Genomic DNA, 22753 nt, shown 5'->3' with positions numbered 1-22753 from the left:
ACATTTGCTGCTACATGCACGCATACACACACACACACACACACACACACACACATGTGTGTGAGGTGGCAGCCAGGCATTACACAGATCTCACAACAGCCAAATGGTGACATTCACAGCACAGTTAGAGCACTACATACACACCCTTTACATCATGCAGTGCAGACCTTTCCAATTAATGTCATTACCTATTTACACCTCTATGATATGTGCATACTGTTAGTAGGTGAAGGGCCTTCAAGTGGCACAGACTGCATCCATGTACACATAATTTGATATTCACCTGTATAGCACAATGGTAATTCCTACAGAACATACCTCTCAACTGTGTATAGTGTTGCTGAATGTGTACATGTGTGGCTCATATTTCTGGTCTGTTCCTCATAAATTCTGTATTAGTCTGACACATTACTGGGATGATCTGAGGACTTGTGTCACTAATTAATGACATATTTTGGGTTTCACACTGAAACCCGCAGTACACATATGTGACAACAGAACCAGTTACAACAACAACCTCCCAGACTTACAGTGGATATCAGAAGTGTAGACACCCCCATTAACATGTCAGGTTTATCTGATATATGACATGAGACCACAGAAATCATGTGAAGACTATTCTTACCTTTACTGTGACCTATAACCTGTGCAATCCAATAGAAGAACAAACACATTTGTTAGGGGTGACAAATGGAATTTGAAATATGTACAATAGGTTGGTTGCATGACTGTGCACACTCTTAAAGTACTACTTTGTTAAAGCACCTTTGAATATCATAACAACAGTCAGTCCTCTTGGGAAGGTGTGTAACAGCATGGCAAATCTTGACTTACCAATATTTGTACACTCTCCCTGCAAAAGCCCTCCAACTCTATCAGAATTCAAGGGCATGTCTTCTGCGCAGCCCTCTGCAGGGCACCCCATGGGTTTTCTATTAGATGTAGGTGTGGACTGTGGCTGGGCCATTCCAAGCCATGTATTGTCTTGTGGCGAACACATCCATGTTTGGATATGGATGTATGGTTTGGGTCATTGTTGTGTGGAAAGGTGTAATTCTTCCCCAACTACAGTTTCCTAGCAGACACAGAAAGATTTTGGGCCAAAAGGAACTGGTATTTAGTACTGTTTGTAACCCCCTCCACCTTGGCTAAAGGCACACTTCTAATTTATGAACAGCAACCCCAAGGCAAAATACTGCCATCACCATACTTCACTATGGGGATGGTGTTCTTTTGGTGATACACAGTAATGTTAATGTGCCAAACAAACCTGTTGGTATTGTGGCCAAAATGTGCAACCCTGGTCTCATTCCACCACAACACATTTCCCTGCATGCGTTTGGGGGGCCTGATGTATTGTTTTTGAGACATTTGCCAGACCTGGATGTTGTTCTGTGTATGATAAGGCTGCCATCTTCCAACCCTACCCCATAGGCCAGACATGGAGAATACAGGAGCTTGTTGTCATATGTAGGACACAAGCAGTACTTGTCAGAGTTCCTGCAAATCCTTTACTGTTGCTGTAGGTGTCCTGGCAGCTACCCTGATGAGTTTGGGTCTTGTCTTTCCATACATTTGGAGTGATGTCCATTTCATTTCAATGTCACTTCTTCTTTCAGCCTTTCCCGGTTAGGGGTCACCACAGCGGATCACCTGTCCTCTCATGATTGGGAGTGGAATTTTATGGTGTCCAGTTGCCATCCCAGCACCAAACCTTCCACAGAAGGCAGACACATGCACACACTCACACCTCGGGCCAATTTAGAGTGCCCAATCCACCTATAGCATGTCTTTGGGATGTGGGAGGAAACTAGAGCACCTGGAGAAAACTCATGCGACCACAGGGAGGACATGCAGACTCCACACAGAAGGCACCCCAGCCAAGGATTGAATCAGAGAGCCTCTTGCTGTGAGGTGGCAATGCTAACTGCTGCACCACTGTGGCCGCTGTTCATTGCAATGTCACTGTTGGCCCATATTTTCACCACTGTTTGAAGACTGTCTTCACTGTGTTTCATGGTATATGCAATGTTGTGGAAATGTGTAAGTGTACCCTTCTCTGGGCTGATACCTCTCACAGATGTGATCCCCTTGCTGCTTTGTAAGCTCCCTCTCACATATGTGATCCCCTTGCTGCTTTGTAAGCTCTATGCAAACTATGGCTGTTGCTGTTGCAGGCAACTGAGTAAATGTTATGATAATCCTGGTAGGACAGCTGACTGTCATATGCTGTTAATCAGCGTCTCTGCCAGTGATGGGGGATGTGTACCCAAGAAGATGTAATGATGTCATCATATGCAAAGCTAATTCACCACAGTAGTACCTTCAGCCTTGCTGCACATATGCATCCAGCTTCTTGTACGTTTTCATGTGTCATAATTGTTCCCCTAACAGGTTTGTCTGTTTAATAATGGAATTGTACAGATTATAGGTCACCTGAAAGTTTGGAAGGGTTTGAAATTGTGTTCTTCTGCTCTCATTTTTGTATTTCACAAATACTTGCCATTAAAACAGGTGTGTGGACACATTTTATATGCACTATATAGCACCAAGGTATAAAATATGTTCCTACTTTTGGCCCTTTGTACCCCCATGTTGTCAATCTTTGTCTACATTTCATGCAATGACAGGTTGTGAGGTATGCTACAGATATGTGACATCTCCTGCAAGTAGGCCTCTGTGATGACCACTGTGATGCACTGCAGTTAACCCCACCACAAGTAAACATGCAGATATTGCAGAATAGCAGAATGTAACAGTTGTCTGCATGGTCACATGCATGACTTCAACATTACTGGGGTACTGGTGAGCCACAGCAGGAAAATCACATACTCACCAGCTTCAGGCTGCTGTCCCACATGCAGACCAGAGGTACCTATGTAGTTGTGGGGGAGAGGTATTGTCAGCAGACTCACATTTGGCAGTGTTACAAGATGAATGTTACTTTTCTGCACATGTAGATCGCAAGCTGTGATAGTGCACAATTTGCTATCCTTCACCATAGATGTGCACTTGTGTGCATTACTAAGCCTCAGCCACAAATGCAGTTTTACCTGAAATATGCATCTAGATACTCTATAGCAGACAGTATTAGTGCAAAAAATATTAAAATTGTGTACACTGGCCTTACCTGGACACTCCTCGCCTGTTGCCTGGGTGCCACTCACCTCCACGACTGGTGTTACATGTGATGATTTTTGTGTGGGAGCTACCCCAATGTTGGCAAGGAGCTCCTCCATTGGTGTAAGTGGAGCCTGTGTAGGTGAGGGGCCCACCTGTCATGGAATGGTCCCTGGCCTCAGCAGCAGCCCCTCTGCTGGGCATGACATAGCAGGTCAGTTGCACAATGCCTGACCTCATATGTGCAGCCATGGTGGCCCAAGGTGTTGAATCTGTGGAAAAGTTCATCCCACAGGATAGTCCACTCCTGCATATTTTGGAGGCTCCGGCCAAACAGCACTGCGTAGTGTTGCAGGATGGCTTCAGTTATTGCTGCATTCTCCTGAGCAGTGTAAGACATAAATGGGAAAACACATCACAGTACCTCAGAGATTGGCAGGAGCCATTTACAGAGCCAGCACATCAGCATTGCCTATCATTAGCCACCATGTGCCACCACATCATCCCCCTGTTCTAACTGCATTGCACTGCTGGTCCTGATGTGTCATGTTCCCCCCAATGAGGGCCGGTACATTGCATAAACCACCATTCATCATTCATGTTTGTGTAGAGGGATGACAGTGGGCATCTTCCGTGCAGAAGGGATGTCAATGGTGCTCAGGCTTTGCTTGCATACAGTGTGTAATGGAACTGGAAGCATATGCCTGAGTTCATGTAGGATGCAAACAGGAATGTTCTCAGGTCCCATGGAGACCAGCTTTTGTTGACTTTGATTAAGCAGTATGCACCTGCTCCCATATCATGAGGGGAGGGGTGCAAGTGTTGTGGATAACCACCTCCACTGATGGTGAGCCAGGGGGGTGATGTTTGCCCTAAACCTGTCTACAGCAGGTTGCCTATAGCTATGATGTGTATGTGGTGTGATTGACCAACATTACAGGGTGGGTTGTGTTGTCACCTCTGAGATTGCAGACATATGTGAAGATGACCTTGTGATTGCCCTTGGTGGATGTGTCCAATTTGTACTCATAGTTAGCCTTACAGTAATCTACCTATGACCTCATATGGTCGTTCAGACAAAAACTGACTCGCTGCCAAGTTGATGCCTGCACCTACTCTGACCTGTACAGCTGACATAGCAACCAATCATGTGTTTTGTGTATTGCTGCTGTCCAGCAAAGGGGACTACTCTACTTTGGTGGAGACAGGTTTTACAGGTAAGGTACTGCTGAGTCCATACAGCTATGTTGATGGTCATATGGCTGTGTGTAGTAGGCATGGACAAAAGCTCATAACATGGCTGCACACCTCTAACATATCAACATGATACTCTTGCTTATTCTACTACCCATGTCTGTGCCAGGGCAATGCAACAACCAGTAGCTGTAGAAACTGAACTTTATTGGATGCACAGTAACTAACATTACACACGTACATGTACAGCTTATCTAACTGACATTTTGCATCCCATGTCTGTTGTTATGCGGCAGCCAGATACACCTACTCATCCTGACATGTGCACAGGTAATACCTGATACATATTTCTGTTCTGTGTCAGTATGGCACACTGTATTCACACCCTTGATGCCCACTCATCCCTCTCCACCTGTTACAGCAGGACATCTGTAGGACACCACACATACATGAGGGTAATGGGACAAAATTAGTGACACTGTCTTCATATTGCTGTATCACACCTGAGTCATTCGATAGCACAGTAGCCTTTGCATTGACAGACATACCCTGGAGGATGTCCAACACTCATGTAACAGGAAGGGAGGAGAAAGGCTCAGAGTATGGTAGTGAGGGTAGGGACCTTTAATGTTGGCAGTATGACTGATATAGGGACAGAGCTAGCTGATATGATGGCCAGAAGGAAGGTTGATATACTGTGTGCAAGACGCCGGATTGAAGGGGAGTATGGCTAAGTGTATTGGAGGCAGGTCAAACTTGAGCCATCATGGTGTGGATGGGAGGAGAAAGTGGGTAGGGGTTATCCTGAAGGAACAGTATACCAAGAGTATTTTTGGAGGATGACATGACTGTCTTATAGAGTCATGCTTATGAAGCTGGAAATTGATTGTGTAATGATGAATGTTATTAGTAAATATGCTTTGCAAGTTGGTTGTGCAATGGATGGTTAAGAGGAATGTGAAGTCAGTTGGATGATGTGGTGATGACTGTACCCGATGGTGAGAGAGTGGTGATTGCAGAAGATTTTAATGGCCATGTTAAAGGGAATAAAGGGGGATGAAGAAGTGATGGGTATGTATGGTGTTAAGCAAAGGAATGCAGACATTGAGATGGTAGTGGATTTTGCAAAAAGGATGGACGTGGCTGTGGTGAATACACACTATAACAAGAGGGAGGAATATAGGACGACATACAAGAGTGGAGGGAGATGCACCCAGATGGAATATAGCCAATGTAGGAGGGCCAGTTTGAAGGAGATTGGAGACTGTAAAGTGGTGACAGGGGACAATGTAGTTAGGCATCAGAGACTGTTGGTCTGTAAGATGACATTGATGATCAAGAAGTGGAGGAGTATGAGGGCAGCACCAAGGTTCAAATGGTGGGACCTGGAAAAGGATAATTGTGAGGTGGAGTTCAGGGAAGAGTTAAGACAGGCACTGGGTGGCAGTGATGATTTCCCTAATATCTGGGTAAGTACAGCAGAGCTAGTAAAGGAGAAGGCTAGAAAGGTGCTTGGTGTGACATGTGGATGGAGGAAGGAGTACAAAGACACCTGGTGGTGGACTGAGGAAGTACAGGACAGTATACAGAGAAAGAGATTGGGGATGAAGGAGTGGGATTGTTGGAGAGATGAGGAAAGTAGACAGGAGTATAAGGAGATGAGGTGCATGGCAAGGAGAGAGGTGGCAAAGGCTAAGGATGAGGCAAATGACTTGTATGACAGGTTGCACACTAAGGAGGGTGAAAGGACTTGTACCGGTTGGCTAGACAGAGGGACTGAGCCAGGAAAGATGTGCAGCAGATAAGGGTGATAAAGGATAATGAGGGAAACATACTCACAAGCGAGGAGAGTGTGTTGAGCAGATGGACAGAATACTTTGAGAGGCTGATGAATGGAGAGAATGATAGAGAGATGGTTGGATGATGTGGGTATGGTGAATCAGGAAGTGCAATGGCTTACCAAGGAGGAAGTAAGGATCGCTATGAAGAGGATGAATACTGGAAAGCTTGTTGGTCCACATGACATACCTGTGGTAGCATGGAGGTGTTTAGGGAAAATGGCAGAGGTGTTTTTCACCAGATTGTTTAATGATATCTTGGAAAGTGAGAGGTTGCATGTGGGGTGGAGAGAAAGTGTTTGAATACCATTTCAGGTACAAGGTTAATGTGCAGAGCTGTAGTAACTACAGAGGGATAACATTAATCAGTCACAGCATGAAGTCATGGGAAAGAGCAGTAGAAGCTAGGTTAAGCAGGGTGGTGATGAGTAGTGGTCAGCAGTATGTTGTCATGCCAGGTAAGAGCACTACAGATGTGATGTTTGCTCTGAGAGTGTTGATGGAGTAGTACAGAGAAGGTCAGGAGTTGCTTTGTGTCTTTTTGGAAGTAGAGAAAGCATATAAGAGGGTGCCTAGAGGGGCGTTGTGGTATTAAATGAGGAAGTCATTAGTGGCAGGTATATATGTAATACTGGTACAGAATATGTACAAGGGTGGTGTGACAGTGGTGAGGTCTGTGGCGAGAGTGACGGATGGGTTTAAGTTGGAGGTGGGATGACATCAGGGATCAGCTGTGAGCCCTTTCTTATTTGCAATGGAGATGGACAGGTTGACAGACAAGATCATACAGGAGTACCCGTTGACTATAATGTTTGTAGATGACATTGTGGTCTGTACTGGGAGTAGAGTACAGATGTAGGAGACCCTGTAGAGGTGGAGATATGCTCTAGAGAGGAGAGGAATGAAAGTCAGCAGGACTATGATAGAATATCTGTGTGTGAATGAGAGGGTGGGTAATGGATTATTGAGGATGCAAGAGGTAGATTTGGCAAAGGTGGATGACTATTAATGATTGGGATCAACATTTCAGAGTAATGATGACTGTGGAGGACAGGTGAGGATGACAATGCAGGCAAGATGGAGAGGGTGGAGAAGAGTGTCAGTACTGATTTGTGACAGACGAGTACCAGTAGAAGTTAAAGGGAATGTCTAGAATAGGGTAGTGAGACCAACTATGTTATATGTCCTGGGCGGCACAGTGGTGCAGTGGTTAACGCTGTCACCTCACAGCAAGAGGTTCTCCGGTTCGATTCTCGGCTGGGGTGCCTTCTGTGTGGAGTTTGCATGTTCTCCCTGCATTCGCTTGGGTTTCCTCCGGGTACTCTGGTTTCCTCCCACATTCTAAAGACATGCTTCTGGAGCATTTCTCCCTGGGCCTCTGCTGAAAACAGGATCTGTGGAATCTAGTCGGACTTTCCCAGTCAACAAATGTAAAAAATAAAAAATAAATAAAAAAAATATGGTTTGGAGACAATGTCATCGACAAAAAGGCAGGAGTTAGAGTTGGACGGGGAAGGGTTACAGATGTTAGGATTTGCACTGGTTGTGATGAGGGTGGACAGGAGTAGCAATGTGTATATGACAGGGTCAGTCCATGTTGGACGGTTTTGAGACAAAGTCAGAGAGGCAAGATTGCATCAGTTTGGACATGCGATGCTGAGTATATTGGGAAAAGGATGGTAAGGATGACTCTGCCAGGTGAGAGGAAAAGAAGACGGCCTCAGATAAAGTTCCTGGATGTGGTGACAGAGGACATGCAGGTGGTTGGTGTGACAGAGCAGGATGCAGAGGATAGGCAGAAATGGCAACAGATGATCCATTTTGGTGACCCCTAATGGGAACAGCCAGAAGAAAAAGAAGGAGATGTAATGTCAGTCTTCACAGATTTGCCAATAATCTGTCAGATGTAACACAACTGTATGAGTAAAGGACTACAAATATGAGGCACACATATGGTCAGTGTGCATAACACTGGACAGTTTAATGGTATGAGCTCAGTATACCACATGCTGTTCAACACACATGTGCAACAGTACTTTACTATGCAAAGACCATGTATGGGTCTCTCACATTTCTGAGACAACCAAGTATATCATGGTTGTATTCACAAGTAAAATATGGATATGTGCACCATCCCCGTAGCTGGCCTAGCATTCTCACAGTCAGTATTGTTCAACACACGCTGCAATAATAATCATATGTGAGCCATCCTTTCCTGGGGTGACTCAGGGGCCTGACCTATAATCTATGTCACTGCAGACAGACCCAGATGCTATGGCCATATTTTCTGTCAGCAATATATCAGTAGGGCAAGTGTTGTTGATACATAAATGATAGAGTTCCTATTTCCCCTTCTTACATACCCCCTACTGCAGAGTTCCTATTTCCTCTTCTTACATACCCCCTACTGCAGTCCATTACATGCTTACTTGTTTGACATACCTGTTTGTTTTATTCAAGTATAGGTGGTTATGTCCTGCTTGGCTTTTATTTTTCTTTTCGCTTTCTCTCTCTCAAGGGTGTAGGGTGTGCATCTGTTTTACATAGGAAGCAGCTTGCCTTTTGTAGGTAATGCTCATGAGCAGCAGATGACTTGTGTGCTAATTGGTGTCCCCCACTTGATAACTGCATGCAGGACAGCTGTGTTGTTATTCATATAGCCAATGGCATGGCAACACACTCCTATCATTGAGTATGTCATATGACCACTGGCCCTTTTCCTTGCCAGTGAGGAGGACTTCATGGAGGTGTGTGAACAACAGCATCACAGAGGGTAATTTGAAATACCTTTTACAACCAGATCTGTGGAGACAGGCCAACAGACTGGGGGAGGATGTTCCAGACATAGGGACAGAATGTAAGTATTGCTATTATACATTTGTATTCATGCTAGCCTAACAGGGTTTGTGTGGACTTGTAGTTCCTGGGTGATTTTAACTCTGACAGTGTTATATTTTTGACATAACTCTCACCTGTAGGGCTATCCACAGAATGGCCAGAATTTGGACTTCTATGTTTGGTGTGTTCCTCAGACATTTTTTGCCTTTGGAAAATCAGAAGCATACTCTGGGGATTGCAATCAGTAACTGCTAACACCAATTTTTGTTTTTGACCTCATATCCCTCAGAAAAGATATGTTACAACTAACCCAGTTACAACAGCAGCATTCTCAGTTTATAGCAGCAATATTTCAAATATGCCCCTGTTTTTTGGCCTCTGTCCCACAATTATGTCAGGCTTCACAGATGTGCCAATGATCTGCCAGATGTAACACAACTGTATGAGTAAAGGACTACAAATATGAGACACACATATGGTCATTGTGCATAACACTGGGCAGTTTAATGGTATGGTTTTGAGACAAAGCCAGAAAGGCAAGATTACATGAGTTTGGACATGTGCTGCAGAGGGTTGCTGAGCATATTGGGAAAAGGATGTATCAGACCGCCAGACATGTTATGTGGAAGAGGCCTTATATATGAGGGGAAAGCCTGGACATTCTGTGTGACTCTCTACAGTTAAGAGGTCTGTGCATTTCTGGCAATTGTTGACAGACTGTCCAGATTGTGTAGCAATGTGTTGTGTCAGTGTTATTTGGCCTGTGTATGGTGGGGTGTGGATGTATGTGTTATGGCTCCTTTTCTATTTGCCTGTGCATGCTGTTCCTGTTTCTGGTTATCTATCGGCTATATATGTTTGTAGGGGCAGACTGAGACATGTCCCATACCACAGTCAGGCATCATACTACACTGTGAATTGGGCCAGTATATGTGGGGGTAGTGTGTGAGTGGCAAACATGTTGAGATGTTTTTGTTCACACAGTCCTTATACTGTACCATTCCTTTGGCTTACTGGTATGTCACTGTGACTGTGATTGAATTGGTTGTGGGTATGCACTTTCACACTGGTGTCTGTTTTTCAGTGCTGTGACATCCCTGTAGTGCCTGATATAGTTGCCAATACATGTGTAATTCCCCATAGCAGGTTTGGGTTAGTGTTGTGTCAGTCTGACTGTAGTTTGGACAGTGCTTGGTGACATGCTTAGCAGCTGAGTGTGATGTTATGTCCAGATATTTGTAGGATGTAGTGTAGCCTGGTCCCCATAAGTGTTGTGTATTTCTGACGCATCAGTGTTGGACTTGTGCTATTTCAGTCAGTATATGTTAGGATAGACATGAGGGTGTTACTGCAACAACTGTGTTAACTTATCTACTTCAGTATTTCAGATATGTCCCTATTTCCATGGCTTTCTCCCCCCCACTTTGTCAGGCCCAGCCCAAGTTCATTGCACTAAGGGGTTCTGAGCCTACCTCGGGACTGTCTGGAATGTTGCAGTATGTCCAGGTTTATTGCTCATATTTCTGATCTGTTCCACAGATGCATGTTTTTCATATCCCTAGTAAATCACTGTGAGGATCTGAGGATTTCTGAGAGTAGATGATGACATACATTTCAGTTTCAGAACTCACATCCTTCAGAACATGCATGCTGAAACAAACCCTATCACTCTGGCAACATTTTACATTTATACAAGCGATATTTGACTTATGTTCCTAGTTTGGTCCCATTGTCCCCCCATCTGGACAGCCTTGGATCGGATTTCTTGCAGTAAGAGGTTGGTAGCTATGGTTCTGAGGTATGATTCCATTACATGTTATGAATATATATATATATATATATATATATATATATATATATATATATGTTTTTCTATATCTGTATAGTTTCTGTTTTTATATATATATATATATATATATATATATGTGTGTGTGTGTGTGTGTGTGTATGTGTATATGTATATCACTATTTATATTATGTATATATTTGTCCATGTATATGCATCTCCATACATATATACATGTGATGTGTATATGTATAAATACAAAACCTGACTGATTCTACGGAATCTTTTCCCTACTGTTGAATGAGCATATGTTTGAAAAAGCATCAGTGATCCCTACAGCTCAAATGGTGTCATGGTACATTGCTCTGACTATGGTTTACAGGGCCCTGGGTTCAAGACCTGGCAGGGCTGGTGATTTTGTTGCTCTTACTCCCGCTTACACACACACTGATTCTTTAAAATAAAAGAGAAAGGGGTGATAGGCAAGTGGTGGAAAAGGGGCACACAGAGGGAGGAACAATATGACAGATAGTTATGGATATGCAGGATGGGTGTATGGAAGGTCCATATCTGTCCATTTCTTATAAAGCAACAGCTGTGCATTTGTACAGAATTTGGAATTTGGACACTCAAACCTTAGAAAGAACAGTGAGGACAACAGAAATGTGTTAAACTTGCTGACCATTGCTAGCCATTGCTGACAGTTCATTCTCATAATATACCACACATGTCTTCATTTAGTAAGTGTATATGATTTCCATTACATGACATGGCTGTATGTGCTTTCATTACAGTAGCAAGGGGTGTAACTATACTGTATGGGACACGTGTATACATGGGTGTTTTCACATGTTATATGCACTCACATATCCATGTTACACCAGCTACACTACCCTGGGTGACAAAAATAACTTACCACATATTTTAATATGAACATAGCACTTTTAACACTGCTTTCCCATGTAAACTTGGATTGCCTGTTGTATTACTCGAACCGTGTATTCCTGCATGCAAAGCTGGGACTCTGACCACTACACTATCCTGTTTTGTGGATTTGAGCTGTATATTTTTATTTCTCACCTATTGGATATTAATATTATATTACTATATTAAAGGGAGAGTATTGAGGTTTTTGGCCATGTCATTGAGGACTGCTGTCATGACATGATGGCATAGATTTCAGTTTCGGACTTGTATCCTTCTGAACATTAATGCTAATCCATAACCTGTTTTCTATCAACTTTCTGTCTATCCTCTGTGCAGATGAGATGACCAGTGCTCAAGCTGTGGCTAACTACACTGCAGAATGGGTCTGAGAGCCCACATCTGTGTTCATGTTGGATGCAGCCAGGAATGGTATCAGGCCTATAGAGACCTCTATGTGTTGCTGTTAAGAGGGCATTACAGACCTGCTTCCTGATCATGAGGGGAGCGGGACAGGTGCTGTACATGCACATGTGTACCTATGGGGGGATAGGGGGTGGTGTTTACACTTCCTGTGTCTGCAGCCAGTTGCCTATAGCCATGTTGTGGTGTTATTGACCACCACTACAGAGAAGATATGTGTGTTGCCTTTGGAATTGCAGATACACATCTGGAAGGCATAGGTGATTGGCCTTTGTGGATGTCTCCAGTTTACACTCAAAGACAGCTTAGGGTACATCACCTGTGACCTTATTTACTTGTGCAGAACAAGGTGACATGGCTTCCAATGAGGCACCTGTTCCTTCTTGGCTCGTCTTGCGATTATTTCTACCTATGATGGTAGTTGTGTATTGCTGCTGTCCAACACAGGCATTCAGCCTACCTTGATGGGATTGATGTTGTCCTGTCGGGTATTGCTGAGGCCATAAAGCTATCCAAATTGTAGCTTGCTACAGATCCCCCAACATATCCCAAGATTCTCACTACACCTTTCAAAACATACTGGAAAATATTAAGATAGAACTAAACACCCTAATACTGGGTGATTTTAACTACCATGCCATTAACTGGGAAAACTACTCATGTACCAACACCTTTGCCCAACAGTTCTTGGAATTCATAAATTCCAATGCCCTGGATCAACTAATCCGTAGTCCCACCAGGGGCTCCAATATCCTAGACCTGGTCATTACCAACATGGGAAATCGATGCTCCACACCTATGGTCACCCCCTCGTTAGTCAGGTCTGACCATAAGCTAATCACCCTTAACATCCACATCCCACCCCCACCCCCAGTAAGGAAACCTCCATAAAAAAACTTCTCCAAAGCCAACTTCATGCTACTCAAGTCAGAAGTGACAAACTTCATGACACCCATGCAGATGGGAACTGAAAGTTCAACTGCTGAATCCTACACTAAGGCACTGTACGAGCACATCCACTCATGCATGAATCGTGCCATCCCAAATAGAACCAAGATGCTCTCATCCAAAAAAAAAAAAAGCCAATCTGGTGGTCCCCTGCCATAAACAAGCTTTACAACAAAAGGAAGAAACTGTTGCAGAAAAGAGGAAAATCCCAGGATGCAAAAAACTCCCTTATCAGCCTCAGTAAGAAACTGAGATCCCTCATAAAATCCTCCAAAGCTAGTTACAAAAATAAAATTGCCAAAGATTCCAAAGACAACCACAATGCATTCTATAACTGTCAAGAATCTACATGGAAATGCTCAGATCTGCTCTGAGCTAAAACAGAATGGCATTAAATATACTGAACCCAAGGATATTGCCAATATCCTGGCAGATCGATTCAGTGCCAACTTCACCTCCCTCTCACCCCCTAAATGGCCCATCTCAATACCGGAAGATTGCCATATTCCAGTAATAACGGCCACACAGGTAAAAAATGCACTCTCCAAAGCTAAGAATGCAGCATCCATGGGACCAGATGACATCCCGGGCTGTGTACTACATGAACTACAATATGAACTGGCACCTCACCTAAGTGTCATGTTTAATCATAGCCTCACCTCAGGTTTCATGCCCACTGAGTGGCGCAGAGCTACAGTTATCCCACTCCACAAGGGGGGATCCACCTTGGATCCCAGAAACTACCGTCCCATCAGTCTGACGAGCCTTATCTGCAAGGCCATGGAGCGTATTATCATGGAACTTATAAACAAAGACAATGGCAACCTTCAAACACTGGACCCCACCCAGTTTGGGTTCATGAAGGGCCGATCTTGTCTCCTGAACCTGATTGACTTCTTCAAATCAGTCTCCAGAGCCATGGACAAGGTGGTCCACACAGCCTATCTAGACCTTGCCAAGGCCTTTGACACCATTCCCCACTCTGGAATCATAGATAAACTTACTAAGCTGGGCATTAATCCCTATGTCACCCAATGGGTTGCTAACTGGCTTACTGATGGAACCCACACTGTAAAAGTAGCTGACTCCAAATCCAGCTCCAGACAAGTGACAAGTGGAGTACCTCAGGGTTCAGTCCTGGGACCGCTCTTTATTTGGCATCTACTTTTCTGAAGTACAGGCCAACATTAAGAGACTCTGGCTAACAAAGTTCGCAGATGACTGCAAACTGGGAGCCATTATTGAATCCCCCAATGATGTGGATACTCTAAAAAAGGGCCTTATAGAAACAGATACTTGGTGCCAGAACCATGGGCTCAAACTCAATGCCAAAAAATGTATAGTTATCCCTTTTGGGAAAAACCACATACCTGTGAATTACCATATAGGTGGCAGTACACTAAACACCGAAAGTGTGATAAGAGACTTAGGGACACAGGTGGACAGTAGTCTCACCTTTGATAACCACATCACCACAACAGTCAGGAAATCCTTTTATGTGGCACACCTCATCACTAAGGGCTTCTCATCCAGAAAAAAGGAGGTCATCTTCCCACTGTACTCATCCCTCATTAGACCCATTATAGAATACAACGCCCCGTTTGGTATGTACCTCTCAAGACATCTGCAACAACTGGAAAGGCCACAGAAATACCTCACTAAAAGAATCACAGGCCTAAAGCAGATGCCCTACACTGGCCACCTTAAAAAACTCCAGCTATACTCTGTCACATATCGTCTACTCAGAGGCGATCTCTGCTTAACATACAAGGCCATGTCAAACCCAGAGCTGTTGGACATGCTACACTTAAAGAAATCCCAATCCCTCAGAGCCACACGCACCAGGGATCTAAACCTTGTCATCACAATAAACAAAACATGCTGGAGGGATAGGTTCCTGACCCAGAGACTCCCCAGACTCTGGAATAGATTGCCCATACATGTCAAGTGGAGTGCCTCTTTGGCCCTCTTCAGAAGGAACCTTGATGATTGGATGGGAGAAAGGAAATTCACCCCGGGGATCACGTCAGCTGCCCTGCTAGACAGGTGTCCAGGGAAGTAAGTAGTGTGGGAAGAAATAGCCAGGGAATTGTTATGGCTAATCTTGTATAGGCCCTAGGGCTGATAGCCTAGTACCAACCTATGAACCTATGTAGGTGCCCACATAGTGTTGTGGTGTGGGCCTGGACACTACTGCTAGTTCCAACATATGGGATGCCCTTCATGTTGGCCTTGTCCATTTTCCTTGCCTGTGCGGGGGACATTATGGGGGTGTGGGGGATATAGCTTCACAGACAGTAGGTAGAAATACCTCACAGGACAGGAAATGTAGAGACAGGCCAACAACATGGGGGACAAAGCTCAAGAATTGGGTACAGATTGTATATCATTAGTGCTGTTATACACATGGAGGGTTGCTAGATTGACAGAGTTAGTCTGGACATGCATTTACTGGGTGACTTGACATACCTCTCAACTGGCATGTTGTCCACAGACTGGCCAGATGTTTGCCTGTTATGCTTGGTCTGTTCCTTGAACAGCATCTGTTTTTGTGGGGTTGGTAGGATAATGTGAGGACTGTAGTCAGTAACTGTTGACATTCATTGCTGTTCCAGACATCATATCCTTCAGGAATGTTATGTTACAACAACACGTGTAACATCAGCTGCTGTTTCAGTTTGTAACACCATTATGTGTGATATGTCCCTCTTTCCAGCCTCCATCCCACAAGTACGTCATGCATTATCCACATGTCCTGCACTACAAGGTGCAGAGGTATGGTATATTATTAACTACCAACTGCACTCCAGTTATCATGCCTATGACCTGGCAGACTCCTGGGCATGGTATGCAGTGGTGGCCAGGATTATGGTTCCACACCCTGGTAAATCTGTGGACATCTGTACATATGACAGTTATGTCTGTCTGGCCATTGTGAACAGACTGCCAAGACTGTGTAGCAGTGTTGTGTGTAGATGTTTGTTGGTCTGGGTAGGGAGAGTAGAAGATGTGAATCCCATACATCCTTTACCTATCTGACTCTGCATGCTGCTACAGCTACTGGTGGTCTATCATGTCTGTATGCTTGTAGGGTCTGACTGTGAAATGTCCTGTAACACCTCAGGATTCTCAGTACACTGTGAATTGGGCCAGTGTATGTTGCTGTGGTATGTGACTGGCAATCAGGATATGTTTGTTCAGACAGTCGTTCTACTCTAGACGTCATTTTGGGTACTGGTATGTTGCTATGACTGTGTTGCAAATGTTTTTGGGTGGACATTTTTGCACCATTCTCTGCTTTTCATTACAGTTCCATCCCTGTAGTGCATGCTATATTTGAATATACATGGGTAATTTTTCCAGAGGTGATGTGGAGAAGTGTCATGTTGGTCTTACTGCACTTCACAAGGTGCTGGGTGACATGTTTGGCAGCTGTCAGAGGATTTCCATTCTGTTACATCACTGCGGTCATACCTCTACACTGTCCAGAGGCCTAGACACTGTCCAGATGTGTGGCTCAAATGTTTGGTCTATTCCCCAGACAGTTGTTGTCCTTGGTTAATCAGTAGGATACTCTGGGGAATGCAGTCAGTAAATGCTAACATCCATTGGTGTTACTGACTTCATGTCCCTCAGAAAAGATATGTTACAACAAAGCCGGTAAAACCAGCAACTGTCTACATTTATGACAGCAATATGTCCAATATACCCCTGTGTTTGGGCCTCTGTCCCCCAATTATGTCAGGCTTTGTCCAGATGTCATGCACTAAGAGGCTCAGAGGTATGTAGTAACATTATTTATCGCATTCATTCCTGATACCATCCCAGTGATGTCATGGACCAGACATGTAACAAGAAAGCAGCTATAGATATGAGTCCTGTGCCTATACATTCTGTGGGAAACTGTACATTTGAGGGGTCTGTGTATGTCTGTCCATTGTTAAAAGACTGTCAGGATTGTGTAGCAGTACAGTGTGTACATGTTATTTTGGGCTGTGTAGGGAGGGCGTATATGTGCGTGTCATTATGCCCTTTCTTTCTGACTGTGCATGCTGGTCCTGTTTCTGGTTCCCTATCACCTATATATGTTTGTACATGCAGACCGTGACATGTCCCATAACACCTCAGAATTCCAACTACACTGTGACTTGGGGCAATATATGTAGGGGGTAATGTGTGAGTGGCAAATAGGATTTTGTTGCTCACACAGTCATTATACTGTAGTGTTCAGTTTGCTTACTGGTATGTCGCTGTGACTGTGGTGCACTTGTTTGGGGGTATGCACTTTCACACCAGTGTCTGTTTTCCACTAGTGTTACATCCCTGTAGTGCCTGTTATATTTGCTAATGCATGTGTACAGCCCCAGAGCTGGACTTGGGTAGTGTTATGTCAGTCTGATTGTAGTTTGGACATTGTTCAGTAGTTTTCTTGATGTTGTGTTATGTCCACATATTCATAGGATGTCCAGTTGTCTAGCCAATAACTTTGATCTGGTCCCTATGACTGTTATGTATGCATGACACATCAATGGGATGATGTTGGGACTGATGTCAGTAACTAATGAGAAGCAATTGAGACCTGGAATTGCGACATTTCAATCAATATATGTTAGGACATACACTGTTACTACATGAACTTTCTCACCTTATCTACTGATGTATTTTGGACATGTCCCTATTTTCAGGCCTTTGTCCCTCGACTTTGTCAGGCTTGGTCTCCACTGCCAGATTTTTACAGAATGTCCAGATGTCTGGACCATAGTTTTGTTCAGTTCCACACTGTATTTGTATTTGTCTGGTAAATCACGGTGATGATCCAAGGATTTATATCAGTAAATAAATGACATGACATTTCAGTTTCCATCCTCATATCCGTCAGTAATTGTCTGCTGAAACACACACTGCTGCTGTAACATGTCTTCATTTGTAAGAGTGATTTTTGAGATATGTCCGTATATGTGTCCCCCCCCCCTTACAGCCTTTGTACAGGTTCCTTGTACTAACAAGTTGAGAGGGATGGTTCTGAGGTATAACTGCACTGCACATTATATACATACACATACACACGCACACACACACACACACATATATATATATATATATATATATATATATATATATATATATATATTTTTTTTTCCTTTCTTTATATTTTTATATATCTATATTATGACTCTACTTTTTCATATATATGCTTCATCAGACATATGTATATACATACATACATATATATATATATATATGTGTGTGTGTGTGTGTGTATGTCTATATACAACACACACAATGTTCCACAACGCTTTATCCCTAATGTTGTATGCCTCTATTGCATGATATGTTTGAAAAAGCAACATTAATTCATACAGATCAGATGGTTTAGTGGTCCATTCTTCTTACTGTAGTGTTCAGGGTCATGGGACTGTTGTTTTTTTAATTAATTATTGTTAAATGACCTGAATGCAGGGAATTTTTGTTAAAGCACTACAAATCCTCGCAGCTCACATGATGTAGTGGTAATTTGCTGTGATTGTAGAAGATAACATCATGGGTTCGAGACTTAGCAGGGCTGACTATTTTGTTGCTGGGCAGAACAATGTCTGATGGATACAGACTGATTAAGGCACGTTTAACCATATTAAGCATATTATACTTATAATGTTATATTTAAGCAATAACCCACAGCTGGGTGTGGGTAATGCTGGATTTACCCATGGTTGGTGTGGTTTGGTCACGAGGGCGAAGCCAGCGATGGGTAGATCCAACATTGCCCACACCCAGCCATGGGTTATTGATATTATACAATGACATTATTTAAGAAAAACAATACATACTTTTCTTAAATAATGTCATTGTATAATACCTCCGTGCTGTTCTTCTGTGGTTTTCTGGTATCGTAGGGCATTTCTGATGTACTGCGCATGCTTAAGGGATGTGTTCCCATGCTTACGCAGTACATCAGTGCTGTGCAGAGGTAGCAACAGTGATAGAAAGATCTCCATTGCTTTTTTTAACCTATCTCAGTATGTTATATAAATTGAAGTACTCATATAACATAGTGAGATATATTAAAAAAGCAATGGAGATCTTCCTTTCTCTGTTGAGAGAAAGATCTCTGTTGCATTTTTTTAGGATATCTTGCTATGTTATGAGTTCTTCGACTCGTAAAACATAGCGAGATATGTTAAAAAGCAATGGAGATTTTCGTTTCTCTGTTGCTATCTCTGAAAAAAAAAAACAAAGAATGGGAGATATACATTAGTATACTCTTGGATTTACAACGAGCACCGTGGTTGGGCTGGCCAATTAACATACTCGTTTTTGTATATTAATGGCCAGTCATTGTATAATATAAAATAATTTGATTTTATTGTGGTAGTATTTGTTCGTATTTCTTGATTTCGTTGTAATATAAAATAATATTTACATACACATTCTAATTTTACGTTTACCTTCCATGACATCCCCCTATGTGCTTTCATTACATTATATTCTTGTGTGACTATACTGTGTGGGACACGTGCGTTTATATGGGGGTTTCACATCTTTTCTACACTTACATCTCACTTTTGGAAATACTACACTGCCCTGGTTGGCAAAAAAATAGTTGCTACGTAATTTAAATGTACTAAAATAATTTTAACATTACTTTCACAAGGGAAAAATAAGTTGCCTGTCTTGGGACTCAAACCATGAATGCCTGCTTGTAAAGCTGCAACTCTAACCACTGTACTATGTTCGTAATTTCACCTGTCTACTTTCATTTAACTGCTATGGAATGTTTAAGCTATGCTAAGGGGACGGCTGTAATGTACACACCCACTTAGCTACACTTAAACATTCCATCTGAAGTAGCTAACTTCATTTGTGTAGCAACCTATGGGTATCGGATCCGACTTCGGATCCGAGCTGGCAGTTTTCAACAGCTTAGATCTGAGCTCCTAGCTCCTCCCCCTACCCATAAACTCCTGCCAACCCTGACTGACCTCAGATCTAGTTTGCCGCGCTTGTCGTCAGCAGCTGGGTTTTTGAGCTCCAGGCTTGGTTGTTAGTTTGTGAGAAAAAATAAAAAATTGTATTCTTTTCTATCCCTTTAGTGTGAGTGTGGTGTGTTTAGATCCCTTTGGTCTGTAAACCCTAGTGTTAACTCTACTTTAGTTATAATTTTCCCTCCCTCTCCCTCGCTGGTTCGTCAGGGTCTGTGTGTGCGTGTTGGGGCCTAATGAGTGTGTCCTCCTTAGCTTAAAATGTCTGAGGCCCCAAAACCAATCTTTTCCAAATGCACCGAGTGTGGCAATAAGCTTTCACTGGCTGATGGCCACACTCGGTGTGTTCTGTGCCTTGGGGTTGGACACCTTTCCTCTGGGTGTTCCATCTGTGTGGCGTTCAACCCCAGGGCACTTAAGGACCGGAGATCCAAGCTGATCCTGGCGGGTCTCTTGCCCCCGGATTTGACTTCAGCCTCCGGTCCTACTGTGGCTTCCACCGCGGCTTCGGCGGCGGCCACTCCTGCCTCTCTCCCCCCAGCCGGGACTCAACCTCCTGCTGTAGGCCCGGAGGAGAGGGAGGCCAGGAAAGACAAAAGGAGGGAGAAGCACCACAAGCGGAGGGCTGAGGCCTCCGTGTTGCCCCCCCGGCTAAGCGGCCTTCTCCCTCCAGGGCTTCCCGGTCTCCTCCCTCTCGGATCCAGTCTCCATGTTTTTCACGGGGTCCTGAGGAGGAGGAGACCCAATCTCCTTCGAGGTCATTGAGGCGGCACTCCCGTCCCGCCTCGGTGGCCTCGTTGAGATCCACTCGCAGCCTTTCTGATGTGGATTTGGACCGGATGATGCGAAGGTTCCTCCATGCCCAACTGCAGATGGGAGTGCTCCTGCCTCCCCTGAAGGGGGGGAGCTCGACCCCTTTCTTTGCCCCGATACCTCCTTCTCCATCCCGCTTCCTGGGTTTGGAGCTTTCGGAGCCGGGCAGCCTTGGAACCGGGGGTGGGTCGGTGCCGACAGTCTCGGATACTTCGGCGCCGACACTTCCCTCGAGCCTGTCAGGTCCGTTTTTGTTGGATCCAAGCTCTAGGAGCCGAGGGCTGAGATTTGGATCTGAGGGTTTCAGTATGCCTTCGGCGCCATCCAGGTAGGAGCATACTGGTCCGTCGCATCCGATCGCTTTGGCACCAGTCCCGGTCCACCTGTCAGATCCGAGTGAGGGTCTGCTCTTGGATCCCAGAGAGATTGGCTCTCCCTCAGCGTTTGACGTGGCGGAGAGGGCTCTGTCGACTGCTTCCAGGCCCCCGGTCCTTGCCACGGCTCCACCTCGCACTCCTTCTCTGTTGGGTCCGACTTCCATCACCCGGCCCCAGGGACAGCCTGCTTCAATGTCCCAGGTCGTTACCCTGGAAAAGGATATTGCTGGTGAGGCCTCCTCGGACAGCCCCCCCGAGGAGATCCCCCACAAGCGGAAGTGCAAGAGGAGGCACGTGGACTCCCCTGAGTCCTTGACTGAAGACACAGATTTGGAGGAAGGGGAAGGCTCCCCAAGGTCACCCCCCGAGGATGTCTCCTTTGGAGACATCATGGAAATGCTCAGGATCAGAGGCGGGTGGTCTACCTCAAAGCTGACCTGGGACGAGTCCGTGTTCCATGAGACGTTTGAAGCAGGCCCTTCTACTTCTTGGGTGTCCCCTCCGGCTGACCCCCTGGTGGACCTGATTACCACCAGGACGTGGAACGAGCCGGACACTGTGGAGCCAGTCCTGAAGCATGCTGACAGGATCCTCAGTCCCCCTATGGATAGGCCCCATTGGAGCAAGGGTCCCCCGGTAGATGCCATGTTGGTGGCGGCGGCCACTAAGAGGGAACTAGCTCAAGAGAGCCCCTCGGTCCACCCCCCGGGCAAGGAGTCCTGATCGCTGGACCGCTTAGGGAAGTGGGTGTTTAGTTCAGCGTCCTTCTCGGTTAGGTCTCTGAACTATATGGCACATGTTATTCGACTACAGAGGGATCTCATTAAGGAATACGCTGCATCACCCCCGGAGTCCATGTCGGCGGAGGACAAACAGCTGTACTCCACCCATATGGCCACTCTTAGGTCCATTTCCAATACCTCTATGCGGCTACTATCCCATGCCACGGAGGGAGCCGCTGGAGCCTGCGGAGCAGGCCTCGTCATGAGGCATCAGGCCTGGCTCCGGCATTGTGATTTTGCGGAACCCTTTAAGGCGTCGTTCGCAAATGCCCCTTTTGATGGTCCTACCCTATTTGGGAAGACCGTTCGCGACACCTTGGTCCAAAGCGAAAAGGACGGGAAGACGTTGTCTGACATCGGAGTCCGCTTCTCTGCTCCCCAGAGGTCCTTCTCCAGGAACCAAAAGGGACAGAAGAAGATGTGGTTCCGGAAGTCGCAACAGTCCCAGTCCGCTCCGGATCCCCAGTCCTTCCGCGGCAGAGGAGGACAGGGAGGACGCCACCCTAGAGGTAGAGGGGGCCCGAAGAACCTTGGGTCCAGAGAACCCTTCTCTGACCGGCCCAAGCAGCAGCCCTGAGGGGCTGCCCGACTGCTCCACTCTGGAGGCAGTCGGGGGATGTTTCTCGAGGCACCCGGCAGCTTGGGAGTCCATCACAGCAGACCGCTGGGTGCTTCACATCATATCCAGAGGAACTATTTTCTTCGCATTGCTCCCTGGCTAGGGATCACA

Source organism: Protopterus annectens, chromosome 3.part1 (assembly GCF_019279795.1).
Source record: "Protopterus annectens isolate FY-2018-M chromosome 3.part1, PAN1.0, whole genome shotgun sequence".
In the NCBI taxonomy this organism is placed as follows: Eukaryota; Metazoa; Chordata; order Ceratodontiformes; family Protopteridae; genus Protopterus; species Protopterus annectens.
The sequence above is the reverse complement of the archived record's forward strand: the minus strand, read 5'-3'. Positions refer to the sequence as shown.